This window comes from Hipposideros armiger, unplaced genomic scaffold (assembly GCF_001890085.2).
Source record: "Hipposideros armiger isolate ML-2016 unplaced genomic scaffold, ASM189008v1 scaffold_243, whole genome shotgun sequence".
NCBI lineage: Eukaryota > Metazoa > Chordata > Mammalia > Chiroptera > Hipposideridae > Hipposideros > Hipposideros armiger.
The window spans coordinates 602,132-627,025 of NW_017731593.1; the positions used below are offsets into that span (position 1 = coordinate 602,132).

Sequence of the window (24,894 nt, forward strand, 5' to 3'; positions counted from 1 at the left end):
TGAAGGGGAGGGTCAGTGTGATAATTTTATATGTCAATCTGACACTTGAATTGGTAGAGTCAGTAGATTGCTCTCCTTGTTGTGGGTGGACATCATCCAATCCATTGAGGGCCTGAATAGAACAAATGAATAAAGGGCTGAGGATGGGGGAATTCACCTCCTTTTTTTCTGCCTCACTCATTAAGCTGGAACATCTCATGTCATCTACAGCCTTCAGGCTGGGGTATTGCATCATTGACTCCCCTGGTTCTCAGGCATTTGGACTCAGGTATAATTCAATAATACTGGTTTTCCTGGGTCTCCAGCTTGCAGATTGCCCATAATGAGACTTCTCAGACTCCATAATTACATGATCCAATCCCTTCCTCATAACCTCTCTCTCTGTCTCTCTCTTCCTCTACCTCTCCCTCTCCCTCCCTCTCTCCATAGATATATCCCCCACCCCCCAGCTGCCAGAATTTTGCATTGAGGAAGTTGGCCCACCCAATATCCTCCATGAGGATGGTTTCACCTTTTTAACACCATGGGGAATGCCTGCAGGCCCGGGCCCGGGCCTGGTCCAGGTGGGTGGAGTGTGGGGCTTCCTAAGAAGGCATACAGGGTGAATGATTTTGAACTTTGTAACTTCAGATGAATCTGTTGGGGAAAGTAAGTGTGGGTCCAGATGGAAGGGCAAAGAGAGGATGGGCTGAGATGAGCTGAGCATCAGGTGCAGGTCGTTGGACAGAGGAACTGGGCCTGAGGTTCTGCTGCCAGAAACTACGCTTCCCAGAGGAAGATATCGCGAGATCTCAATGGTTCTGTGGGGCCGACAAGGAGTACTGGGATGAGAAACAGCTGGGTGCCCTGGGTGCTGGAGACAACTCACACCAGATTCGAAGTAAGGAGCGGTCTCACACCATGTATCAAACAAACCCCAATCCTCCTGAGGCCACCCTCTACGCCACAGAGTCACAGTGCCCTGGTGTCTCTCCCCAGGGGCCTGGCCAGGTGTTGGGAACCACGCTCCAGAACAAAGGCTGTAAAGGGACAGACCGACAGAAGCCACAATGGGTGAGTGAGCTAAGCATGCATTGGCCGGCGGCCAAGTTTATCGCCTTCCAGGAGGCCAAGGGCCCGGGGCAGTGACGCGGACTTAAGGTGTGGTAAACTGATGTCCCAATTCAGCATATGCCAAGGTTCCAGGCTGCAGCAATCTGAACACACGATTCCTTTGCACAACCTGGGGCCAGTTGTTTCTCCTGGCAGTAGTGAGCTGCCTAGAATTTGTCCCAGGAGACAACAGCTGCCAGTTCCTCGAGCCTTTCTCATAGATACCTATTTCTATTGGTGCTGTTTCTCTAATACAGATCACTGAATAATAGAGTCAGTGTAGTGCAGTAAAAAGTGCAGGGGTCCCCAAGAACAGAAGACCCAAGTTCTCATTTTGTCTCAGCTGTTAACTATGTGACCTAAAGAATGTCCACCATTTTCTCCTGTGTAATGTCCGCTGTTTTCTCCTGTGTATTGGACAAGATAATCTGAAGATTCTTTCCACATTCAGATTCTTTGCACTTACGTGAAGGTCCAGTGAATTTCCATAGAACAAACTTGCTGCCTAAACTGAAAATCGTTGTTTAGTATATCATTGTGTGGTTTCTCAAAACACTGTATAGTAAATTCAGCTTCTGATAAAAAGTTCTCAAAGCTTTTCCGTGAAGTTGAATACATAAAATGTGTTGATACATTTATGCCAAGGCGGTTGCTCAGGAACCTGTAAGGTTCCTGGAAAATGAGATGGTTTGTGCTTCTAACTGGTTTTAGGAATGTTAGCGGTGCTTGACAGTGAAAGATAACATTCCCCTTTACTCCTTTTTCGTTAAATTTATTTTTCAATTACATACAATGTTATATTAGTTTCAGGTGTACTCATTGGAGATTATGATTTTGAATGCACTCCAATTGGATCAGTGAATCAGAGGACCACATAATGGGCTGGAGAGGCTCCTTCCAGCAGGAGCTCTGGGTGACTGCCCAGTGGACACTGGAGGCTGGCCTGGGAGCCTTGCTGTACCTTCTATTTTACTCTGTACTTCTAAGCATGTCAACTTGCCTTTTAATTATTTAATCATAGTCAATAGTTGTTTCATAATCTATTTCTGATAATTCCAGTTATCTGATATCTGTGTCTGTTTCTATTTGTCTTTTTTCTGCTGGTTCTTATGTACATGGTATCTTGCTTCCTTTTGTGTCTCATTTTCATTCACTGTATTTTGCTCAGTGTCCTTGAAAAATAATTTGTAGTGATTCTCCACTACCTAGGATGATGGTTTCTTAATCTGGACAGGATGTGAGTTGGCTCCTGCCAGGTTCTGGAGGTACTCCCAGTCAGGAACCACTTTCAACCAAGTTCACAGCTTGAAGTTCTTGAACCATGAAAAATATATTTCAATGAGTTGAAAACCTGTGTGAAATTTGGACTACAACCACTGTTTCCCAGGGAATTCTTTTTTTCTTCTTCTTGAATCAGTGACACAACTGCTTTCACTGAGTTTCTTGATGGGAAGTGGGGTATTTGGGTCTGGTTTACTCTTATCCCAATGGCTTTTTCTACCTTCTTTTTGTTCCATGTGCTCTCTTTAGAAAATTTTATTCAGTTGTGTGACAACCATCAGTGACACTCAAATCTAAATCCACCTCCCTTTCTCTTCTGAGTGTCAGACCCATGTTTCTAACTGCTTTTTGGACATTTCCATTGTCAGTTCAATGCTGTCCTCAACCTGACTCACTTCTTTTCTCCCCATCCTGCTTTCCTCACTTATAATCTGCTCTCTTCCTGTGTTACCGACTTGCTTACGACCTTCGCTATCCAGTTGTACTACATTTTTTCCACTGTAATAATCTTTAAAGTTTCCCCTTTGACTCATTTTAGTTGCCAATGCCTTAATTTTAGCTTCACATATATTGCTCATCATAGAACAACTTCACTGTATTGATATATTCTCCATTTGCCCCTCCAGAACCACTATCTTTCCTTTTCTACAAGTCCATAGGGCTCTCTCTGCCTAGGAGATGGACCTCTATGGCCTGTACCCACAAGCTGCCTTGTCCTCTGATTTCTTCTAGGCTCAGCCAGAGGGAGGCCCTGGCAGAAGATGGGGGCATAGGGAGATAGTGAGGGCAAATTATTATCCTATTCTTTCCCTACGGGGTCACCACAGGTTGCCTGCAGCCCTCTCCTGTTGGACGGTGATTTTCTCACAGTTAGCCCTCTCTTACAGGCAGCTTCGCTGACAGGTGGCATTCTATTACAGGTGGCCACTCTTCTGGCCTATTAGCTTTAATCCTGGAGGTTGTAAGAACTCCCAGCATTCCTTTTCCCAGATTACTCCACTAATTTTTTTTTTTTGGTTTCCCTTAAACTTTCTCACACATTTGTAAACAATTCCTTTACTTAACGGTCCTCAAAAATCCCATTTAATTGGGCCACCTGAGTGACTCTGACTGCTGCAGTAACACATAGAACCCTGTATATATGATCTCATTTCTCATCTGCACACCTCACAACCTATGACTAACTTCCCTATCCACATATCCGGCCACTAGGATGTGCTGGAATTTGCTGTTTCTGAGACCTGAAAGTATTCTTTCACAATTCATTTCCTTTTTATGTGATTTCCTCATTCCCTGGAATGTTCTTTTCCCTCCTCCAACCCCACCCCCTTTTTTGAAAAACTTACCTTACTTGAAAAACTCCCTTCCATCCTTTTAGTCCAAAATCACCCATTATCTTCCTATGGTAGGTTGTATTATTGTCAAAATAATTGTTGTCTCTCCATCTAGGACCATTCCTATGGGTCCTGTGCCTGATAGAGGGTTATACCTCCGCTCTCATTGATATCAGGCTTGTCTATGTGACTTGCTTTAGTTAACAAAACATAAGTGCAAGTAAGGCCTGCAGTTATCCTATCAGGAACTGTAAGAACCATTGCATGGTTCTGCCATCTTTCATTTCCCTCTGCTGTGAAAATAGTAATGACTTTGATAGAGGTTTTCCTCTAGCCTTGATTCTGGAGACAGAGCAGAGCTATGTTTGATCCATCATAAACTAATTGTTTGCATGTAATGTACATAAGGAAACAAAACCTCTCACAACCTTGTTTTGTGTAAACCACTGAATTTTGAGGTTGTCACTTAAACATAACTTGAGCTAAACTGACTGTTTTACTTCCTCCATAGTGAGAATTACACAAAGATTTTTCTTCAAGAATTTTTACCTTTCACTATTTTATAATATTGTGAAAGGGGTTTGGTTAACAAGGGATTTTAGAATAAATTATTTATCAACAGGATATAACATTAAACATTCATTAAAAATTATGTTTGAGCTTTTCAGCTTAGGCCCCAGTGGCTGCTGTCGAAATGGGCAAGTTTATGAAAACTGGAAAGGTGGTGCTGGTCCTGGCCGGACGCTACTTCGGACGCAAAGCCGTCATCGTGAAGAACATTGTTGATGGCACCTCAGACCGCCCCTACAGCCATGCTCTGGTGGCTGGAATTGACCGCTATCCCCGAAAAGTGACAGCTGCCATGGGCAAGAAGAAAATTGCTAAGAGGTCAAAGATCAAATCCTTTGTGAAAGTTTATAACTACAATCATCTCATGCCCACAAGGTACTCTGTGGATGTCCCCTTGGACAAAACTGTTGTCAACAAAGATGTCTTCAGAGAACCTGCTTTGAAACGCAAGGCCCGACGGGAGGCCACGGTCAAGTTCGAAGAGAGGTACAAGACTGGCAAGAACAAATGGTTCTTCCAGAAGCTGCGGTTTTAGATCTTTTTTGCTTCAGTCATTAAAAGTCAAAAAAAAAATTATGTTTGAAGAATATTTAACTATGGAGGCAATTCTCATGTTATTAAAAGAAAAAAAACACTTTACCAAATAATAGGTACCCTATGATTCCGTCAGTGTAAAAAGAAAATTAATTAAATGTACATTTACTTTTTATAGTTTTCTACATTTTCAAGGTATTGTACAATAGTCATACATCATTTTTATATTCAGAAATGAAATGTTATTTAAGTATTACTTTCTTTCTAACACCGTTCCCAATTTTCCCAAGCAAAACTTAATATTCTTTCCTCTCTAAATACATGCTGTTTAGTGATATTATATTTTTGCCTATAAATCTCTTCCCTGAAACAATAAAAACCGTACCTATCTCATAACATTATTTGGGGGATGAAAAGAGATAATTCATGTAAAGCAGTTAGTATAATGTCTTGCATATAGTAAACATTAATTAAGTGCTGTTTTATGATCCTATTTTGTGTTTTAGAAAATTTAAGAAATGCATATACTTTTTGGGGGTACAGCAAAAGTTAAGTGGAAAAATAACTTTTGGGGTAATCAGTTATTTCCGTTGCCCTTAGAATGTTGTTATCTTCTTGCATTTGAATTCATATCTTCTCATATAGGAGGCTAAGACAGCGCTTGTGAGATTTGAAGAATGTAAGGGGTTAAAAATCTTTTTTAAAAAAGGATATATGTCTGTTGTAAGCATTTCTTAGGGGGCCAGATGGACCCATGTCCTTTTGGGGAGTCCACTTCATAGTTGATGTAGAGGCCTGACCACCGCATTGTATTTCTGAAACTGATGTTGAATAATACTGTATGTCAACGATAATTATATATACATATAACCTTGGGACATGGAGTAGAGAGCGGGAACGGATTCAATGGAATTGTAATAGATAAGCATGATATCGGGGGTGGGAGGGCAGTGGATGGGGGGAGGGGGGTTGTTACTTTGTGAGGGTGAAAAGGATAACTATTGCATTGTTCTGTACACCTGAAACTAACAATAAAAAAAATAAAATAAAATAAAATAAAATAAAAAAGGATACATGTCTTCCATTATACCTCAGTGTCTTGGGTTTCAGAGCCCAGATTCTTGAATGCACATCTGTATTCCCTGTTCCCAACATGCTCCATTGGAAGGTGCCACAAGTGTTAAAGATATGACAAATTTACAATTCATGGGAGAATAATCGAAACCAATTTATTTTTGTCTTCAATTGTCTCTTAAAAATGTATTCAGAAAGGGTAGCTTTTTTCTTGCCACTGGATTACTTTTATTCGTACTCATGAAAAATGGACATTTTAAGTATGAAAACACATTTTCAATTTAGAAACTTTCAGTGTCCAGTCCAAGACATTGATCAACCCTTGATTCTTTATTCAAAGGAAAGGCTTCTCCCTGCTCTCTCCCAGTTAAGGCTGGAGGCCTGATTTGTTAGATGGCCCCACTTTGGGGAGGGGCTACACTTGTCTTCTCAGCTCTGCATGTGCTCACTGGATACTTTTTAGATGCCACCAGGCTTGGGGAGTAGGAAGAAAGAAGAGGTCAAGGGATAGCATGGAAAGTTCCTAATGTTTTGGTGTCTTGTATCCTCTCTGCTTTTGTACTCTACCTGGCAGAGGTTTAAAATGAATGTTTTCCTCATGGGTGCTTTGTAGTACTTCCTTGGGGCTCGATGATGTGCTTCTCTACACCAGTTCTTATAACTTGGATAAAACCTTTGATTAGGCCTGCTACTTCTATCCACTCTCTGCTTCTCTATGATCCACCACACACACGGGATTTTGATGGTAGAGTCCCCTTACCTTCTCAGGTGTCCTCTTGGGCCAGGCTGACTCTCCACGTGGCCCACATTTGGTCCATGGAAAAGACCCATATACAAATGACTTCAATGTGGGTGGTAGTGCAATTGTTTAGCAAGTGTAGCCCTGTCATCAGTGTCCTTCAACTACAGGGCACCTATATTAGGTTCTCAGAATGGCTTAGTTAAAGCTCTATCGTCGCTAGTCTTCAAATGAGAGGGTAGGCAGTCCCTAGCCTTCCTTATTTCAGGGGTTTCATTTCATAGCTTAGATTTCTCAAGCAATCTCCTCTTAGATATTCTTTTTCGCAGCCCAACCTTGGTTTAGCTGAAGGATCCCAACATGGTAGATGTATTTGTTGAGTATGTCTTGGTAAATTCTGCATTTTGGGCTGGCACCTTACTTTGGTATTTCACAATTGTACTGTCTTGGTGGCTAGGTGGTCACTAAAGTGCTAACATATTTTTGTACTAATTTCAGCCTGAGGTAACACCTGGAGTTGGCTCAGGTTGAGCCTGAGGACTGGTTTATTATCTCAAGACCATAATCTCCATGTAGACCCAGACTCCTGAAGGAATCTGTGCACCCCCAGCCCCTGCCTCTCTGGATTGTAATCCATGTAATTCCCTTTTCAGGCTTGATGTTAAAATGACCTCGGATAACTTTTCCACTCTGTTTTTTTGGATTCTGTTACACTGTCTAACAGGATGTCACATTGATTTGATTAAGACGACAGCTTTGTCATTTGGAGAAAAATTTTACATGGTTCCATAATGCTTTCTCTAAAGCACAAAACAATTTTATCACTAAATCCTGAATACTCTCTTTACTTTCATTTCAAGATGGCTTTCCCAGAGCCAGATGAAAGTCTTCAAAATGACTTCTGGCAACTGTCAAATGACAGTAGCATTCCTGCCACCAAGTTGTTTGTAATCTACAAGGAAAAGATGGCAGGCATTAAAAAGAGAATGTAACCACTTTCATTAGAGAATTGCTAATTTTGTAAGGTTATCAAAACCCCAAAATTAGCATTTTGAATTTTTCTATAAAGATTTTCACTATCCAGCTTCTTTAAACACACACTTTGGGGGCAGAGATTATAGTAGTTTTTCATCTCCAGATAATCAAGCTTAAAAATCTGTTGCTATTGAGTTGGATCACCCTATATTTAGTTCAGGGTATGGCAGAGTAGCTCATTTTTATATTAAAAAAAGTGTCTCATGATTAATGGATGTGATGGTTTGTCTTTTTCTTAAACATCTGAGAAAATGCCTCTCAGCTATTGTTCCCCTTCAACTTTAGCTGATAGAAATGTGCATCTAAAATTTTACTTGAGCATTTAAAAGATACACTTAAGATTAGTATCTGCATAATAGACCAAGCTATTTGGAATTTTTCTTTCCAAGTATTTTCTTCATTATTTCATTGATGCTGTAGAGAAAGAACCTGGGCCTCTGGGCGCTTTGCACTTGTCTTTGTTATCTGGCTCAGTGTAATCTACTAATGAAAAGTTAGGCTATGGTGGCACCACTACCTTCATAGAATTTCATAGAGGAAGATTAATAGGATTTATGGAATATTATCATCTTATATAGACCAGTGAATCTTTCATAAATGAATGACATTTATTCATCTAATAAAATGCTGACCTCCATTTTGTGTTAACAGTGTGAGAAATGATGCTCACAAGGCCCCTAATATTTCGGGAACCTGACTTTATCCAGTGAGGAACTCTATGGTTCTACCCTTACACTTGGGTGTCTCAGGCATGTAGGTTTCTGCAAACAAAGAGAGGCAAAACAAAGGGCTGCAAAATTGCGTGTGTGTGTCGGGGGGGGGGCGGGGGGTAACATAATACCTAACAACTTCTCTTTCAAGACATACTGCGAGACTTAGAATGACTAAAGAATTTTTCTCTACGATTTTGTTTCACAGCACTTTTACCATGATGTGCCTGGATGTGGTTTTTGTTGTATTTACCATCTTGAGTTTTATGCCACTTTTTGAATCTGTGGCTTGACGTTTTTCCTCATTTTTGAAAAATTCTCCCATAGTGTCTCCGCAAACATTGCTCCTGCCCCTTTTCTGGTATCTGTGCCTCCTGGGACTCCAATTATGTTCACATACTACCTTTTCATTATGCCCCTTAGGGCTCTTACCCTTTTTTCTATAATTTTCAATGCTTATTCTCTGTTTGCTTCAACCTGTCTATCCAGTGCACTAACCTTTTCTTCAATTGTATCTAATTTGATGAAAAGGAAGCTTTTTCTGAACATTTTTTTTTGAGCAAATACTGAGGAACACTGCATGTCAGGCATTATTCTATGCATTGGGGGTGCATTAGTAAACACAACAGAGTGAAAATCCTACCCTTGTGAAATTTACATTCTTGTGGAGGGAAACAGACTATAAACAAAACATGTAAGTATACTATGTACTCGTAGTATTTTCGAAGGTGTTAAGCAGTGTGGAAAAAATAGAGCAGGGTGACTATAGCAAGTCTGCCTTCTTTATGAAGGTGACATTTGAGCAAAGGCTTGAAGGAGGTGAGAGAGTGAGTGAGAAGGTGATAGCCAGGCAAAGACCCTATGTTTTAACAGGATCATTCTGGCTGCTATTGAGAATGGATTGTAGGAAACAAGACTGAAAAAAATAAACTACTTAAGGGCTATGGATATGATCGTGGCTCTATCCAGGGCGGGTAGCAGAGAAGCTATTGAGAAGGGACTGGACTCTGGAAATATTTTGATTGTAGGAGCAACAGGATGTACCAATGGACCAGATGTACACGTTCATGAGAAGAAAAGAGAGGTGAAGGTTGAGTCCAAGTTTATTTTGTTTGTTTGTTTTGTTTTTTGCCAGTAGCTGAGTTGGGGAAGGGGCCTGAAGGGAAGTCAGAAGTTCAGTTTGGGGCATAATTATAAGACATTCAAGTGCCAATGTAATTAGGCAAACCACCACACTTTCAACCACTTTACCCCATTTTATTTATATATCGATCTTATCATTTTTTGTGTGTTGTTTATTATCTGTTTCTTCTATTAGAATATGAGCTCCAAGAAAGCAGGCATATTTTTCAACTTGTGCACCATTGGATCCTAGAATATTGCTTGGCAAAAAGCATGCGTTCTATAAATATTTGTGGAATGAAGTAATGAATGCATATCATTTTCCAAATTTGCAATGATGGTAGATTGATATTTGAAGTAGTTGTGAGTGTTAGGTATTATGTAAGGACACATAGATTTTTCAAGCATTATATAGACAGAAGTGTCTCTATATGTTGGTGACTTTTAAAATTAATATTGACTTCTATATGACTTGGGAAGCAAGCTAGCATAGTGATTAAAAGCCCAGGCTTTGGAGCCAGTGAGACCTTTGTTTGAATCGCAGTGGAGCTATTTTCTAGCTGAATGACTCTGGGAAAATCATTTAATTTCTCTGTGCCTTCATTTCTTCTGCAACTTGGGAATAATAATATTATATTATCCTTGCAGGTTTGTTGTGACTATTCAATATAAATATGCTCATAAAGGGTATGGGGGCCATAGTAAGTGCTCAAAAGTCAGAGTTATTATTATTCTGTCGACTGGTTGATATATCTGACTGTGAATATTCACAGTGTTTTAAAAAGTCCCTGTTATAGCTTATTCTTTTTTTATGTCTTCTGTGCAAACCTCATGTCCACCCCATTGCATTTTCTTTTTTAACATTCAATAGGCCTTCCTTTTTATCAGCCTTTTCTTTCCAACATTAACTCCACACTGCACATTTTTGGGTTACAATGTTTTCCAAGGACTAAGAATTAGTGGGAAGGATAGTTAGGGGGAAAATAGCTAGCTGAGTTAGGCAATAAAATTGAGGAAAAGTCAATTACTTGATGTTAAACTCAGGATTAGGGGCTTTTCTTTCCAAAACCAGTAAACATGCTTGAAATTTTGTTTTAAGGGAAAAGAAGTCCTGAAGGTGAAGTTCCGTCCTTTTGCTTTACACAATTACAAATGGAAAAATCAATCAGGCACTACAATAACACAGAAGGAGTTAATGCAACATGAATATTCTGACTGTAACTTGTGACCCTCCTCACGCTTATTCTCAGAAGGCTGTTTTATTAACATTGTCTTACAAACCTGTAATGAGTGAGTGCACGGCGATGAGAGAAGGAGAAGGTAGAGGGCAGAAAGTGAAGGTTGATAGACCGTCAAGGATTAACTCTGAGCAGGGCTCTTCCCTATTGGGAACCTGCCTGAAAAAGCACATTAGATCTTTTTCTGGAGGGTAAGCTATAAGCCTCCAATTATAGCTGTATTAAATGACTAACAACCACCTCCAACGCCACATTTGTCCTTTTCAAGGGAAATTATTTTTGCTTTAAAATTTGGGGTAGTAAAATCATACACATTGTAGTATGTAATTGGAGTAGTGAAACTAACTTCAGCATACAATTTTGTGGAAAGTGATAGATACCACATAAGTCATTTGGCACCTCTCAAGAAGGTCTCTGTCAAGGAGCTTTCGAATTTAAAGAAAAAAGTGTTCTGTCCCTGTAAATTGTATTCTGATGAACTCCTCGTGGGATTCTAAACATTTCTCCAGTGCCAAGGAAAACAATATGGGGTCTAGGAGATATGTACAGCTGGGGTGATGGTGTTCTAGTGGAGGCTGGCTCTGGGGCCCTTGGGTCTGCCTGTCTGTCATGTCCTGCATGGTAATGAAGTTGTCTAGACACAGTGAGGTCAGCTAAGGTGTGGTGGTTTTTTTATATAGCATTGCAGAGTGATGCAACAGATGGCATTATGCCAAAGGACGAAGATCTTACCCCGAGGTGCCGATGCCCTGGAGGGGGGCACAGGGGAAGAGAACAAACAACAGCTTGCTCTGTACTCATTAAAGTTAAAAAACTTGACAGGGAATGTAGTGCTACAAGGTGATGCAAGGAGTGAATGTAACCTTCAACTCTGAATTCCTTGACTTCTCTTGTCTTGGGATAGGCACTCAATGGTACCTGCATAAAATAGATAAAAATGAACTGCTCGGTTGGCTACATCATTGTACACTGTAATTCGTGGCCCCACTTGTCCTTTTCTTTTCTTTCTATGACCCTAACCTACCCCATTCACTAAGGTGAAGACAAATCATGTATGGGACATTTAATTTGGCCACAGAGGTAGTTAGCATTTCTGCCATTTACATAGGACAGTGTTGACTGACTTTTGGGGGGCGCTGAGCTCATGTTGTTGGGCTGGAAGAGACAAACATGGTCATTATGCTGACTCCTCCTACAGATCTGAATGTGGTCCACTTGTGATCAGGGATCCATGGATGGGCCTAGAGTTCTGTGAATTCCCTGAGATGACACACAGTATTGTAATGTATGGGCATGTTCGAATTTTTCTGGAGAGTTTATAGCTTTCAGCATATTTTCAGATGTGTCTATAAACCCAGAAAAGTTAATGACTCGGGCTTGCATACCCCTCTACACTTTTGTCTGTCCAAATCCTACCCATTTTCAAAATCAAATCTCATTGTTCACTAACCCTCCTTAAATCTGGCTTACAGGGAATACTTCCATTTCAGAATGTCAATGGAAAACAAATCACAAATGTATTGAGTGCCCCCAAAGAGAGCTACTTGATGTGTTAGGGGCACGAGAGGGGATGCGATGTAGTCGGGGAGAGGAGAGGTTTCCTGTGAAAGTGATGCTGCAGCTGAGGTCTGGAGGAAGGGCTGCAGGGAATCAGGCAAAGAGGGAGGGAGAAGAATAGATGCTTTATGCATATTTTAATTGAATAAAGTTAATTTGGTTATAAATTCTCAGATAGTCCTCAAGATAGTAGTCATTTCACAGGGCTAGGGACCCTGGCTATAGCAAGAAAAACTTGCCAAGAATCTTCTGTGTGAATTCTGTCCACTTAGGATAACATCTCTGGAATCAGAACTGTTTCTTTTTGTGTGTGTGTGACTTTGTTTTCTTTTAAGTCTGTAGTTTGTCTTAGGTAAATGTCTAGGCCCCATTCCTGAAATTCTGAATTTTTTCAGTGGATGGTGCCTAGGCTTCGGTACTTTGCAAAAGCTCTTCAAGTGATTTTAATGAGAAGCCAGTGTTAAGAGCTACTATTACAAGGCCATCAAAACAATGCTGAGATTTAAAAAAATGATAATATCCAGTGTTGACAAGGGCATAGGGAATAGATACTCTCACACATTACTGTTGAGAGTTTACATCACTATGAACTTTCTGGAAGGCTATTTGATAATAAATTTCAAACACTTTAAAATTTAAATATTTCCCCTACTGGCACCCCAGCAATTCCACTTATGGGGTCTGTGCTAAAGAAATAATCAGGGATATGGACCAAAATTTTATACAAGGTTGTTCTTCAGAACATTTCTGTGGCAGATTAATTGGAGACAACTTAAAAATTTGGCAGTAGGGGATTGGTTAAATGAATTTTTGATATCAATTCTCTTTATAATGAAATACAGCAATTAGAGATGATATAGCAAAATGCTTAGTGACATTTGAAAGTATATGAGATTTATCATAAAGAGAGAAAAGCAGGTACAAAGTAGTGCTACAATGCCTGAATTAAGGAAATATTTGGAAAATACACAAGTATTTAGCTGTATCACTGTTAAATAAAATTGCAGATGCTTTTTAAAAAGTTTTCTTGCTTGTCTGAATTCTCTAAAATCTTTATAATAAGCATGCATTATTTTCATACAGAAAAGTTACAGTTTTAACAAGAATATTAGCAAAGGAATGCAGGCATTGTTAGAAGGACTGATGTGTTCCCTCATCAGGCATATATACCTCCAAGGACAGTTTGAACGAGAAATCCCAACTGGGCTGACTACCTGGGCACTTGATAAACATACAGAATCTTGATTTCTTTGTTTATCAAATTCTCTAGGCAGCTCTGTTATGGGCAATAACTACAGAGTTATGGGAATTCCTAGGAGAACTGAGTCTCCCAGCATCTCTGTGGTCTTCGTCACCAGTTCCTCCCTTTCCTAAGTCTCTCATGTTTTCTGAAATAGTTTCAGACCTGTTAACGTGTGTTTGTTTTAAGAAACCAAGGGAAAGGAAGTCTCATATCCTTTCCCCACCAAGGAATGGGTTGTGGTTTGGAGCTCAATCATGACTATACCACCAGGCTTCATGGGTAACTAGAACGCCATCGAGGACACAAAGCAGCTAGAACAGTGGCACCTACAAGCAGGTGTCTGAGCTCTCTGCAAATTATGTTATTGCCACTCAGCTCGCTACATGCTGTGGAGGCCACTTTATCTTTTAAATCAAGTGGCTTCTTCCTACTTATTTCTTCTCTTCCACATGGCTTCCTATGTATGCCCCATTTGTTTCTGCTGTTGTCTTGCTTTCCTCATATTTTCCTTCTGTTGCAGCTCCCCTTCACTCTCTAGCACAGAATGCTGGGCAGAGTCATTCAGCCAGACCCCCTTATATACCTGCCTAGAAACATTGGCCATTGGGTCAGGCATTCATCCATGGTACGTACCATCCTCTGGGGTCAGGGCAGTAGGCAGATATTACAGAGCATGGGCTATGCTAAAGAAACCACAAATGCATTCATTCACAGAAGTGTTACTGAGCAATTACTGTCCACCAGGCACTGTGATGTCCTCTCAGAAGCAGTTGTGACTGTGGCAGGTCCTCAGAGCATTTTAGAACTTTCTCTGATATTCCCATGTATCCAGGTCCAGCCATTAGCAGGAGTGGCTTATTGACTCAAGAAGGAAATGGTCACTGAGAAGGAGAGTCAACATTGTTTTCAGAACTCTCCTGCCTCTTTGTTGAGCCTTTGTTCTAATTAACTACTGATTCCTCCCAGGGAGAGGCTGCTGAGAGACTTCCTGCTCATTTCTACAGCGGCCCTGGGAACATACACTCCTGTGTGTGGTTCCTTCCTTCCAAAACTTCAGTGGTTTGATTATGGAAGTAATTAAGGGATTTCCCGCGTCTTGCTTTGCCTAGTTAATATATTTTAATATCATGATGCAAATAGGTTTTAATTGCACTTTTCTCTTCAGCAGTCTAGCATGGCCTTAATGGGTGGAGGGCTGAGGCTCTATTCTTCCTTTGGGGCTGTCAGAACTGTTGACACCAGTTTGAGGTGGGCTTGTGACAGAAAGCCTGATGGAGTGAGAGGCCAGCTACCCAGAAGAGGGAACTACCTCTGGAAAATAGATACCAGTGCCCTCTCTCTACACTAAACCTCCCTCTTGCACTGCATTTCTGTAGACCTTATAAACCCGATTCCTTCTTTGGGGCAGTCATGCTTTACCTCACAGAAATCGGAAGCTCATTATCAAATCTCAGTCCAGAACTTGCGTTTTTGACCTTGAAGTTTGGAATTTCATTAGAGCTGGGCTTCTTGCTGCTCAGGAGGTGGAGCTTATGGAATTCAGCTTTCTCCTCTGAAAATAACCACCTTTGGCTGTGGCCCATGCAGCTTCGGAAGCCTCCTTCTACAGACGCCAGGGCCAAATTCCTTTGCGGGAAACTAGAGTATGCATGCTCTCTTCTCAGTTCCCTTCTGAGCTCTGGGTTGGAAAACTGCCGGTCCATGCTTGCATGGATGCTTTCCTAAGAGATGTGCAGCCAGGAATAAAGCTCAAAGGAGCCCCTGGGCTGTTCTTCAGAGGAGAGCCTCCAGGAAGCAGGCAGAGGAAAAACATTGTTCCATCCATGAATAGGAAAGGGCAGGTGTTCAGCAGGAACAATAACAGATTTGTGTGTGACAGTTCCAGATTCCATTTATAGCTTGTCCGTTTACTACCTAGCGATCTGAAACGCATTACTTAACCCACCTGAGCCTCAGTTTCTTCATCTGTTATATTGGAACAATAATATCCCTATTGTAGTTGGAGGGATTATCTGCTACATTGCCTAGCAGTTAGTAGATGTGTAATAAATGCTAGTTATTTTCATTACACATAGCAATACTAGCCATTATGATTCTTAGTATCAACTATCTTTATTATTTTTACTTGCAGGAAAACTTAAGAACCTCATTGCTGCCCAATTTATTTTATCCAATGCGTCAAAGTAGTCTCTTTGTTTATAGGTTTCTACACTAGAATTACTTATCACTTATTCAATATAGTAAATGCTGGTCACTGAATCTAAACTATTTCCAGCTATTGTTTAGTCTTTTTTTTTTTTCATAGAATTTCTAAGCACTGGGCACATGGTGTATGTATTGGTCAGTTATTCCCCTCACCAGAATACAAGCTCTAAGGGAAATGGCTGTATAGCTCTTAGAATGTTACTGGCACATAGTAAATTATTCAATACATTTGTGTCAAATGAATCAATAAAAAATAAAAAAAGAAGAACCAATACATCAATGAATGAATAATGCGAGGCTCTAGTATAAGTACCATTGGTAAACAAAGGTGTTTGACAGCTCTTTTCACTAAGGATCTTGAACTCTAGCAGCAGACATAGGAGAACCCATAAAAGAGTAATACAGGAGAATAAGTGACAAATGCTGTAAAGGAGGGGACAATAATATCCTGTGGAAGGTCAGCAGAGAAAAAGATAACGTTCAACTACAGGATCAGAGACTGTTTCATGGAGAAAGTGTCTTTGTGCTTAAGTTTGAAGGGACTAGGGAGCTGTGGATTTGAATGGATGAAAGGCATTCCAGGTGGAGGGACGGAAAGAGTGATGCCAGGCAAGGGAGACTTGAAGGACACTCATGGGTAGCAAATCAAGCATGACTTTTTTTACTAATGTCACCCCACCCCTATGCACATTTCCACCTTCATCCCCACTTGAAGCATACTTTATTCTTACTGTAGGCTTGTCTGAATTTCCACTGAAGTTTTTCAAGGCCTCCTTAGACTAGCTGAGGTTTACCTGATATGAATTTTTATTGTTTTACCATTCATTTGGGACTCACATAGTATCTGTATTATTGTCACTTATTCTCTTATTGTATGTCCTATCAAAATAGACAGCTGCGACCTCTTTGAAGTACAAGGACTTCTTCCTTGGAATCTCAGCTATGTCTGTTTGCATATAATCATTAATCAGTAGATATTGGTTGGTTGACTGATTTAGGAAAGACACTTAACAAAATGTTGCAAGAAATCTTTTTTTTTCAACTTCTGCACAGAATTGCTGCCTTAAATTTTAGTCCATAAAAGTTAGGGTGGGCCTCGAAGAGCAAGCTCCTTTAGAAATAGAATATTTTAGAGCTAAGAAGCTTCACTTGTGCAGGGGTTCATTTTATGGATCATGAAGTTGAAGGCCAAAGAACTTGTTACTTTCCAGACGTCCTGGAGCTAGTTAGAGATTCATGATGATATTTTGGGCTTGAAAAGGATTTTAAGACTTGATATTTTACATTAGCCCAGGGAAATCTCCTGCTGGAAAGCCAAAACACAAAGCCTCTAAGAAACTCCTGAGTATAAAGAATGGACTCACAGATCCTCCAAACAACAAATATTACTGAAATGAGCCTTTTGACTAATAGAGGGATATTTTTGGAACTTGGAGCTGGAAGAAAAATTTGGATCAGGGATCTGAGTCATTCCTTGTTATTCCATTTAATTACCACAACACTGCTTGAGGGAAACTGCTATTGCTAAGTAATAAAAATAGATAAGGCCCACTAGTAAAGTGGGTAATTTTTATGAAACCTGAAGGCATTTTAGGAAGATAAGATTAGATGGAAAGGAAAATCTCACAGAATAGCAAGTCTAGAAAAAAAAAAAAGAGAAAGAAACAACACTGATATTTTTAAAGCCTATGTGTAGAAATCAATCAAAACAATTAAAACAAATATCTTTGCAATTCAAATATTTATTACAGCTTCATTTATTTCAGTTCGAATAGCTTATTAATAAATTTCTATTTGAAGGTGTGTTTTTTTCAGTTTTAAAATTTATACCATGTAAATTTTTTTATTAGTTTCCCATGTACAAAACAATGTAATAATTAGACATTTACATCCCTCACAAAGTGATAACCCCCTCCCCCAACCTACTACCCCTCTGACATCATGTATAGCTGTTTATAATACCATTGACTCTATTCCCTATACTGTATTCCACATCCTGTGACTATGTATATATTAAATTATAGTTGACATTCAATATTATTCAGCTTCAGGTATACAGTGCAGTGGTCAAAATTGCTAAATCATGACACTTTCAAGTGAAATAGGCCAATTTTATTTAGTAGATTCAAGGGAACAAAAACTCAGACCTGTGAATTCTCTTCCACAGAGTAGTATTTATAATGGCAGCAGTTATGGATCAATCATTTGGCATTCAAAGTGAAAAATGAGAAGGTCAAAGGATTAAAAAAAGTTGTACAGCTGTGATTAATGGTTAATTTAGTTACGGTTTGTCTGTGCTACGCGATAACAGTAACTTAACTGTAGACTCTTGTACTAACACTTTTAAACTGTTGGATTTTCTTCCTTCTTTTGTTGCTTTTTCCCCCACACTTTTTTTTCACTCTAGCTATTCTTTTGCTTGACTTCTGACTCTCTACCTCTAACTTTACCTATACTTTCTTAGGATTATTTTTCTTTTTTCCTTTTTATTTTCCCTGCTACCTTTTTTCTTATTGTTTATTATTATTATTATTATTTTTAAAGTTCTCCTCTCTTGTTTCTCTCCTTCATTTCTTTTCCCTTACTCATTTTCTTTCTCTACTTGAAAAACTAAATGGCCATACTAAAATATATTTAGGTATCAATTATTTATTTAATGGGGCATGATTTTTCATACTTTAAAATTTTAAATCAGTTACTTTCTATATGGTTCTTATTTTTGGCCCCTTGAGTTTGTTGACTCATCACTTTATGTCTGTCACAGAACTTTATGAGCAATGATCCCATCCCAGGGGCTGCAGGCGGTGGAGCTAAGGAGATACATTTAAGTCTGACAATTAAGTTCCCGAACTTGTTGCAATGATGTTGCTAACTTTTCTGATATCAAAGAGATTATTCATTAAGAATTTGTACCAACTGGACAAACAGTTAACCAAGTTTATTATTTGGAAGTGCTGAAAAGGCTGCATGAAAAAGAGACAGCCTGAAGTTTTTGCCAACAATTCATGGCTCTTGCATCACGACAATGCACCAGCTCACACAGCACTGTCTGTGAGGGAGTTTTGAGCCAGTAAACAAATAACTGTATTTGAACACCTTCCCTACTAACCTGATCTGACCCCCAATGACTTCTTTCTTTACCTAAAGATAGAGGAAATACTGAAAGGAAGACACTGTGATGACATTCAGGACATGAAGGGTAATACGACGACAGCTGTGATGGCCATTCCAGAAAAGGAGTTCCGAAATTGCTTTGAAGGGTGGACTAGGCACTAGCATCGGTGCATAGCTTCCCAAGGGGAGTGCTTCAAAGGTGACCGTAGTGATATTCAGCAATGAGGTATGTAGCACTTTTTCTAGGATGAGCTGGTGAACTTAATCGTCTGACCTCGTACTTCATTTTCCCTGACCTTGAACTACCTTCAGGGTATTGAGAGAGTCAGGCTTGTAAGCAGATACTACAAAGCAAAAATATCAAGTACTGTGATACAAATAAGAACTTTGGCTGTGGGAGAAGGAGAATGCTGAATTAACTATGTGGGGAGGAAAGTTCCCTAGAAAAGAGTGTACTTGACGGGAGTCTTAAAGCAAGGATAAGCGTACTGCTGGAAAAGAGAGAAGAGGGTATGGGGTTTTACTTCTGTTCAACCCATAACAGATGTCTCTCTATAGTTGTTAGAGGCTTTAATGAAAAGCTGTTCCAAGTGATAAGCAGCCGAAACCCTTCAGGGCCTTTTTAGATTGTGCCTCTGGCAGAAAAGACATACACATAACTTCTGCCAGGAATAAGGGTTTCAGAGAGTTCTGTTTTGGGTTGCATGGCAGCAGGGGACAGAAAATTATCATAACTTCCTCTAAAGCAGAATTTCCAGAACTGTTCCAAAAAGATGTTACTAGATGAAAAATGCCATGGTCAAGTAGTTTGGGACATAGTGAGGTTTAAAAAAAATGTTATAATAGTATTCAGGACTGTTCTAATATGCTAATATTCATCAACATTTTCAAAAGGGGTACATTATGAAGCATTTTCCAAACCGATTTGACCTTGGACTCTCCCCTTCTATCCCCATGGGTTGGAATTAAGCATGCCTGACACAAAGCTGTGGTTTTTCTTCTTCTATACCAAGTCACTAGCACTTTCCTAACCATAGAAGAGCGATGTCTTTCTTCCCCGGAGTTGCTGCTCTCAGAAAATACTGGTACCTTTTTGAGCTGTGTGCCTGCTTGCCTGCCTGCCCACAGCCCAGAGAAGGGAGAATGGAGACAGAGCTGCTCTGGTTCCTTCCAAGGGCTCGCTCCTAAGCACTGCATGAATGTAGCCACTTACAAGCTGTGTAACTCTAGGAAAGCCTGATAACTTCTCTGAACTGCTGATTCCTTCCTTGACACTTCATCCAAGGCACTTAAGGGGGTGTAGGTGTCGCTAATAAACCTTGGAGATTGTACCTTTGCCAAGGACAGTTGCATTTGGTTAGGGAGCTAGAAAAATATGTTTTTCAGAACCCAAAGAAGTAATCTGCTACAGGTCAATTTTTAGGCATTTGGTCAGACAGGAGAATCTGGTTTGGAAATAAATGGGTTAACAGTTAGGGGGGCCCAAGTTCCTATAATTCAACACCACATAGTCTGTTTTATTTATTGGGCCTTTGTGTAAAATTTGATTTCCCAGACTGCTCTCGAAAGTGATGCTCAGAGTCGACTAGGAAGTCAAACAAGGACATGGAAACCCAGTTAGTACTCGCCCTTCAGAAAAAGGTCGTCTGGAGGTTTAATCTCGTGTCTTTAAAAGTTGGCAGCTTTTGTCCTAGAAAACTACGTTTGGTGGAGCTTATGGAATTCACCCAATGTAGCTTGAATTTTATGGAACGCTAACTATTTAAGCAATATTCAGGAAGATGGCAGGCTTAAGATGTTTCTGGGTAAACCTACAGCTATGGTTGTATCCTGACTCCTAAGGAAGAGTTTTTTGAGTAAAAATGGAAGGAGAGGTGAACTAAACAACCAAAGGAAGACCTCTGGCTTTGTGGAAAAATTCCAGACCATTTAAATTATTTAATACAACTTATATAACTAAATTTTTATATCTGGTACCTATGACCTTCATCACATTATGTCTTAGCAAGGTAAGCTATTAGAAAAATAACTCAGTGAGGAGTGAATGTTTATAAGAATTTTTAATTGCAAAGAAGCACAAGGGTCTTCGCTTTGAGGAAAAGGTTTAATGAGAGATTGTTCTGTGTTTTCTTAAAAGTATTAACAGTTAACCTGTGTTGTATTTTTCAGAGCCTCCTAGTCATATAGGGGTCAATCTACAATCCCATGCTTAGGTCCAGCTTTGGAAAATATTAAAGTTCAAAGTCAGGACCAGGGAGTTAGAGTTCAAATAAGATAAAATGAAGGAAAATGAATGTGAATGGTATACTGGTTTTTACTCTTTGTCGCTCTCTGAAATATTTATAGTTACACAGAGCAATGAATTCTTGAGAATCCCCAGAAATTAAAAAGTGTGTTTAAAAGGGCCGGCCGAGTGGCTCAGTTGGTTAAGAGCTCACTCAAGAGTGCGAGCTCTGAGCAACAGGGTTGCCAGTTCGATTCCTGCCGCTGAACTGCCAACAGGTGGAAGGATGGCTCAGCTTAAAAAAAAAAAAGTGTTTACTAAATATCATTCAAAACATAAAAGAAAGGGATTCCATCAACTTTCTGCAGTTTTCTACTGTACAGACTACCCTCAAAACTTCTATATTTCTTGTTTACCATAATCACATCCTGATTGTGCCCAGGCCAATAGAACTGAAATGTATTCCCTTGCAAAGCATGAATAAGGCACTTGGTTTTCTGAGAACTCTGTGTATATAATGGAGGTAGATGAGGAGGGAGGCGTAGTATTTGGGGGATGTTGCCTGTTTCTCCAGGGAATATTGGGGAGGGAGAGCTGCAATGACTTTAAGGTTCGTTGTGAGCTTCACAGAAGCATCCCTACTGCCCTTAGTGACACAGGAAGACAAGGGATATTTCCAAGGCCACCAACCCATCAGTTACAGAGACAATCCTGGGTGGGTGGGAAGCCCAGCTCCCTTTTGCCTGTTTCCATCTTCTTCTGTTGCTAACCACAGATTCCCATGACCCCCACATTCACACAGCTCTAGCTGAGTGGTAAGGCGTGTAAGGAGCTAACCCTTCTTGGGGACTGGATTTGCTGACTTTCCTTTTCTTTTGTCACCTTAGTGACTTTGGGAGTAGGGTCCATAGTGGGATGTAGGAACTGTATAGATCTGAAATGAATGCTTCCACGTGGTGGAAGACGGGCTCTGCAAGGCTCAGTCAGACAGCAGCAAGAACTGAAGCTCTCTGGTGATATTTGGTTTTTTCTTAAGTTGAGAGCACAAATTGCCGTTGGTAAACTTTGACCGATGTGTTATGTAAGCATCCAGCTTTCTACTTAGATGGCATAGGGCAATTGTATCAAAATGTAAGACAAGAGGACCAACTTTAGTCGTGATTGTCCTGAAGATAGGAAAGAAAACTGTTCACATTGAGTACTGATAAGAAAGAGTGCCATCTAGAGGCCCTGCTTAGAACTCCACTTCAGTCTCAAGAAGCATCCTTCAAAGCGACCTTGAGCGGCATTACTCTGTAATTGTGGTGTTCATGATTGATAATAAGGAAAGGGAGCAGTAGGCACAGCCATATGGTAACAGAGTCAGGTATTATGAGGATTAAAGTGTGTTGACACAGAGTGAGGGCCCAGACCTTATTAATTCCTAAATAATGCCCTTTATCTGTCTTTTCAGCGATGCTTCTTGTCAGTTGAGAGCTTTTGTACTCTGATGGTTTGCTTTTAGGCTTCAGATTTTTAAGTTTCTTTTTTTCCCTAACAGAATTAGAATGCTCAGAAGTTATATTTCTTTTTTTCCTTTGTGTTAGAAAAAGTAAATTGTTGAGGTGTCATTTAAGAAAAAAAAAAAAGCCCTCAGGGGAGAAATTGTAGAAAATAAAGAACAGCCTGGGGGGGCCCCAAACCATCTCTAATTTTGTTTGACACATCGAATTGTATTAATTTATAGGCCATTCATTTCTTTCCCCCATATCGAGTCATACTATTCAATAGTATCAAACAAAGTATTTTCCAACTTAACACTGATGTTCACTCCCCAGTCTTTAAGTCCACAATGGACCATAGATTTTGATAAGAGATCAAAGAGGTTTGACGTCTACACAACATGTCATCAATATCATGCTACAGATATGTGATGGGAATTTCCTAGAAAACCAAGTGACATATTGGTAATGATGTCACAACATCATCATGGTAATGTGATGTGTGAGAACACCAGAAATAGTGACCAAGGTGGAAGCCACCCCCAAAGAAACACACGAAGTCGGCCACAGACCTTGGAGTCTAAAGTCCCTGACTGAGAAACTAACTACTTCTAAAATAAACTGCCTCTCCTGCAACATAGAAAAACAGGCATATGCATGTTTGGATTTAATGTCTGTAGTGTTAGATTTTGTTCTGCTGTGACTTTCACATAAGAAGTTTGGACACATTCCTTTGTTCTTTAGAAAAAGTCTGGTCTTACAGTAGATGTTTCTGGATTCTGCTAAAATTGGTGAGCTACACAGAAGCAGGGCAAACTTCAAAATCTCTAATGGTAATAATTGTAGAATTTGTTCGGGATAATCTACACCCCTTGAGATAGTGATTAGTGGTACTCAGTTTGTAGGCGACACAGAAAAAAATCATCGTGTCATTTGTCTCCTAACTTCAGCAGCCAGTTGTAAAACCTCAGAGTTTGTTTGCCTCATTCTTTCAGTTAATTAAAAAGATTTTTTATAGCCTCAAGAGTAGTGTAATTTATAATAGGCCTTTCTCCCTCCTGTTTTTAATTACCATCTTTGCATGGTGATGTTGGCCCTTTTCCCTTTTATGGACTACTTATGCATAGTTTCCTAAGACCAGCTCTATGGCTGTTAATTAGAAAATAAAGAAGTTTTATGTATTTAAGTCATCTTCAGCTAGGCAGAGTGGAAATGCCTGACTGGGGTTTGTTTCCCATTCTTTTGTCCCCAGTGGAAAGGAAAATCTTTCCTACCAAATAATGGTTTCCTTTTCAAAGGATGTTATTACAAAAAGTTTAGAAAGACTGAAATGAGAGCCCAACTAGAAGTTAAAATTTTTCTGTCACTATGGCTGTTGCAGGGAGAAGGCAGAAACTTTCGGGGTTTTACAGTGCTCTGCACAGAGCTGTTGACATTTCCAATCCATTAAATAAGTTAATGACTTTCTTTGCTTACTGGTCATTATAATGAGAACTATAACAACATAATTCATGGAGGATGGAGAAAGAAAAAGCAAGAGGCGAAACATTAGACATTTTGGAAATATAGAATTTTAAATTGTTGGAACTCTGGGGTAAATTTCTTGGTGTCAATTTTGCTCAAAGAGCGTTCAACAGGTGAATGCAACGAGTAGAGGTAGGTACTGCCGCAGCTTGTGCCATTGGCTTCCCTGTTAATTTCAAGTTCAGAGGTGCAGATGGGGAAGGCTTTCAGAGAAGAGAATAAGAGCACAGTCAGCCCAGGATATAGGAATGCAACTCTCTTACTATTTACATACTTTATTCCTTCCTTCCCTTAAAATGAAGGAGAAACCTAAAACGGCAAAGGAATTTGCTCTGACTCCCCCCTGCAGTATCTCAAAGCATTCTTATAATAAGAAGGTATATAAACCTTCCGTGATAAATGCACCTGATTAGTTTTTTTTGTTTGTTTGTTTGTTTGTTTTTAGCTGAGCCATCCTGCCACCTGTTGTTGGCAGCTCGGCGGCTGCTCAGCTTGGACCGGGCATCGAACCACTGTTGCTCAGAGCTCAAACTCTTGAGTGAGCTCTTAACCAACTGAGCCACTCGGCCGGCCCCCGATGATTAGTTTTTTATTAAAAAAAAAAAAATTAGGGTAATGTTTCTCACCTTGCAAGTTACTTTGAGGAGCAAGCAGAAAGATTCATTTTAATTTAATCAGCATGCTCTACAGGTATTATTATTTCCATTTTAGAGATAAAGAAAATTACAGTAAATGGGAAGAGAGTTAGCTTCGTTCTCTACAGTTTTATGAGTAAAGTTTGCCTATTCATGTTTCTATCGCGCTATATTCTGCCATC

General features: G+C 39.8%; 1 pseudogene; it reads left to right on the forward strand.

The window, feature by feature from the left end:
• The first annotated feature begins 4,372 nt into the window (after positions 1–4,372).
• Positions 4,373–4,853, forward strand: LOC109389802 (60S ribosomal protein L27 pseudogene; annotated as a pseudogene).
• The last annotated feature ends 20,041 nt before the right edge of the window (positions 4,854–24,894 follow it).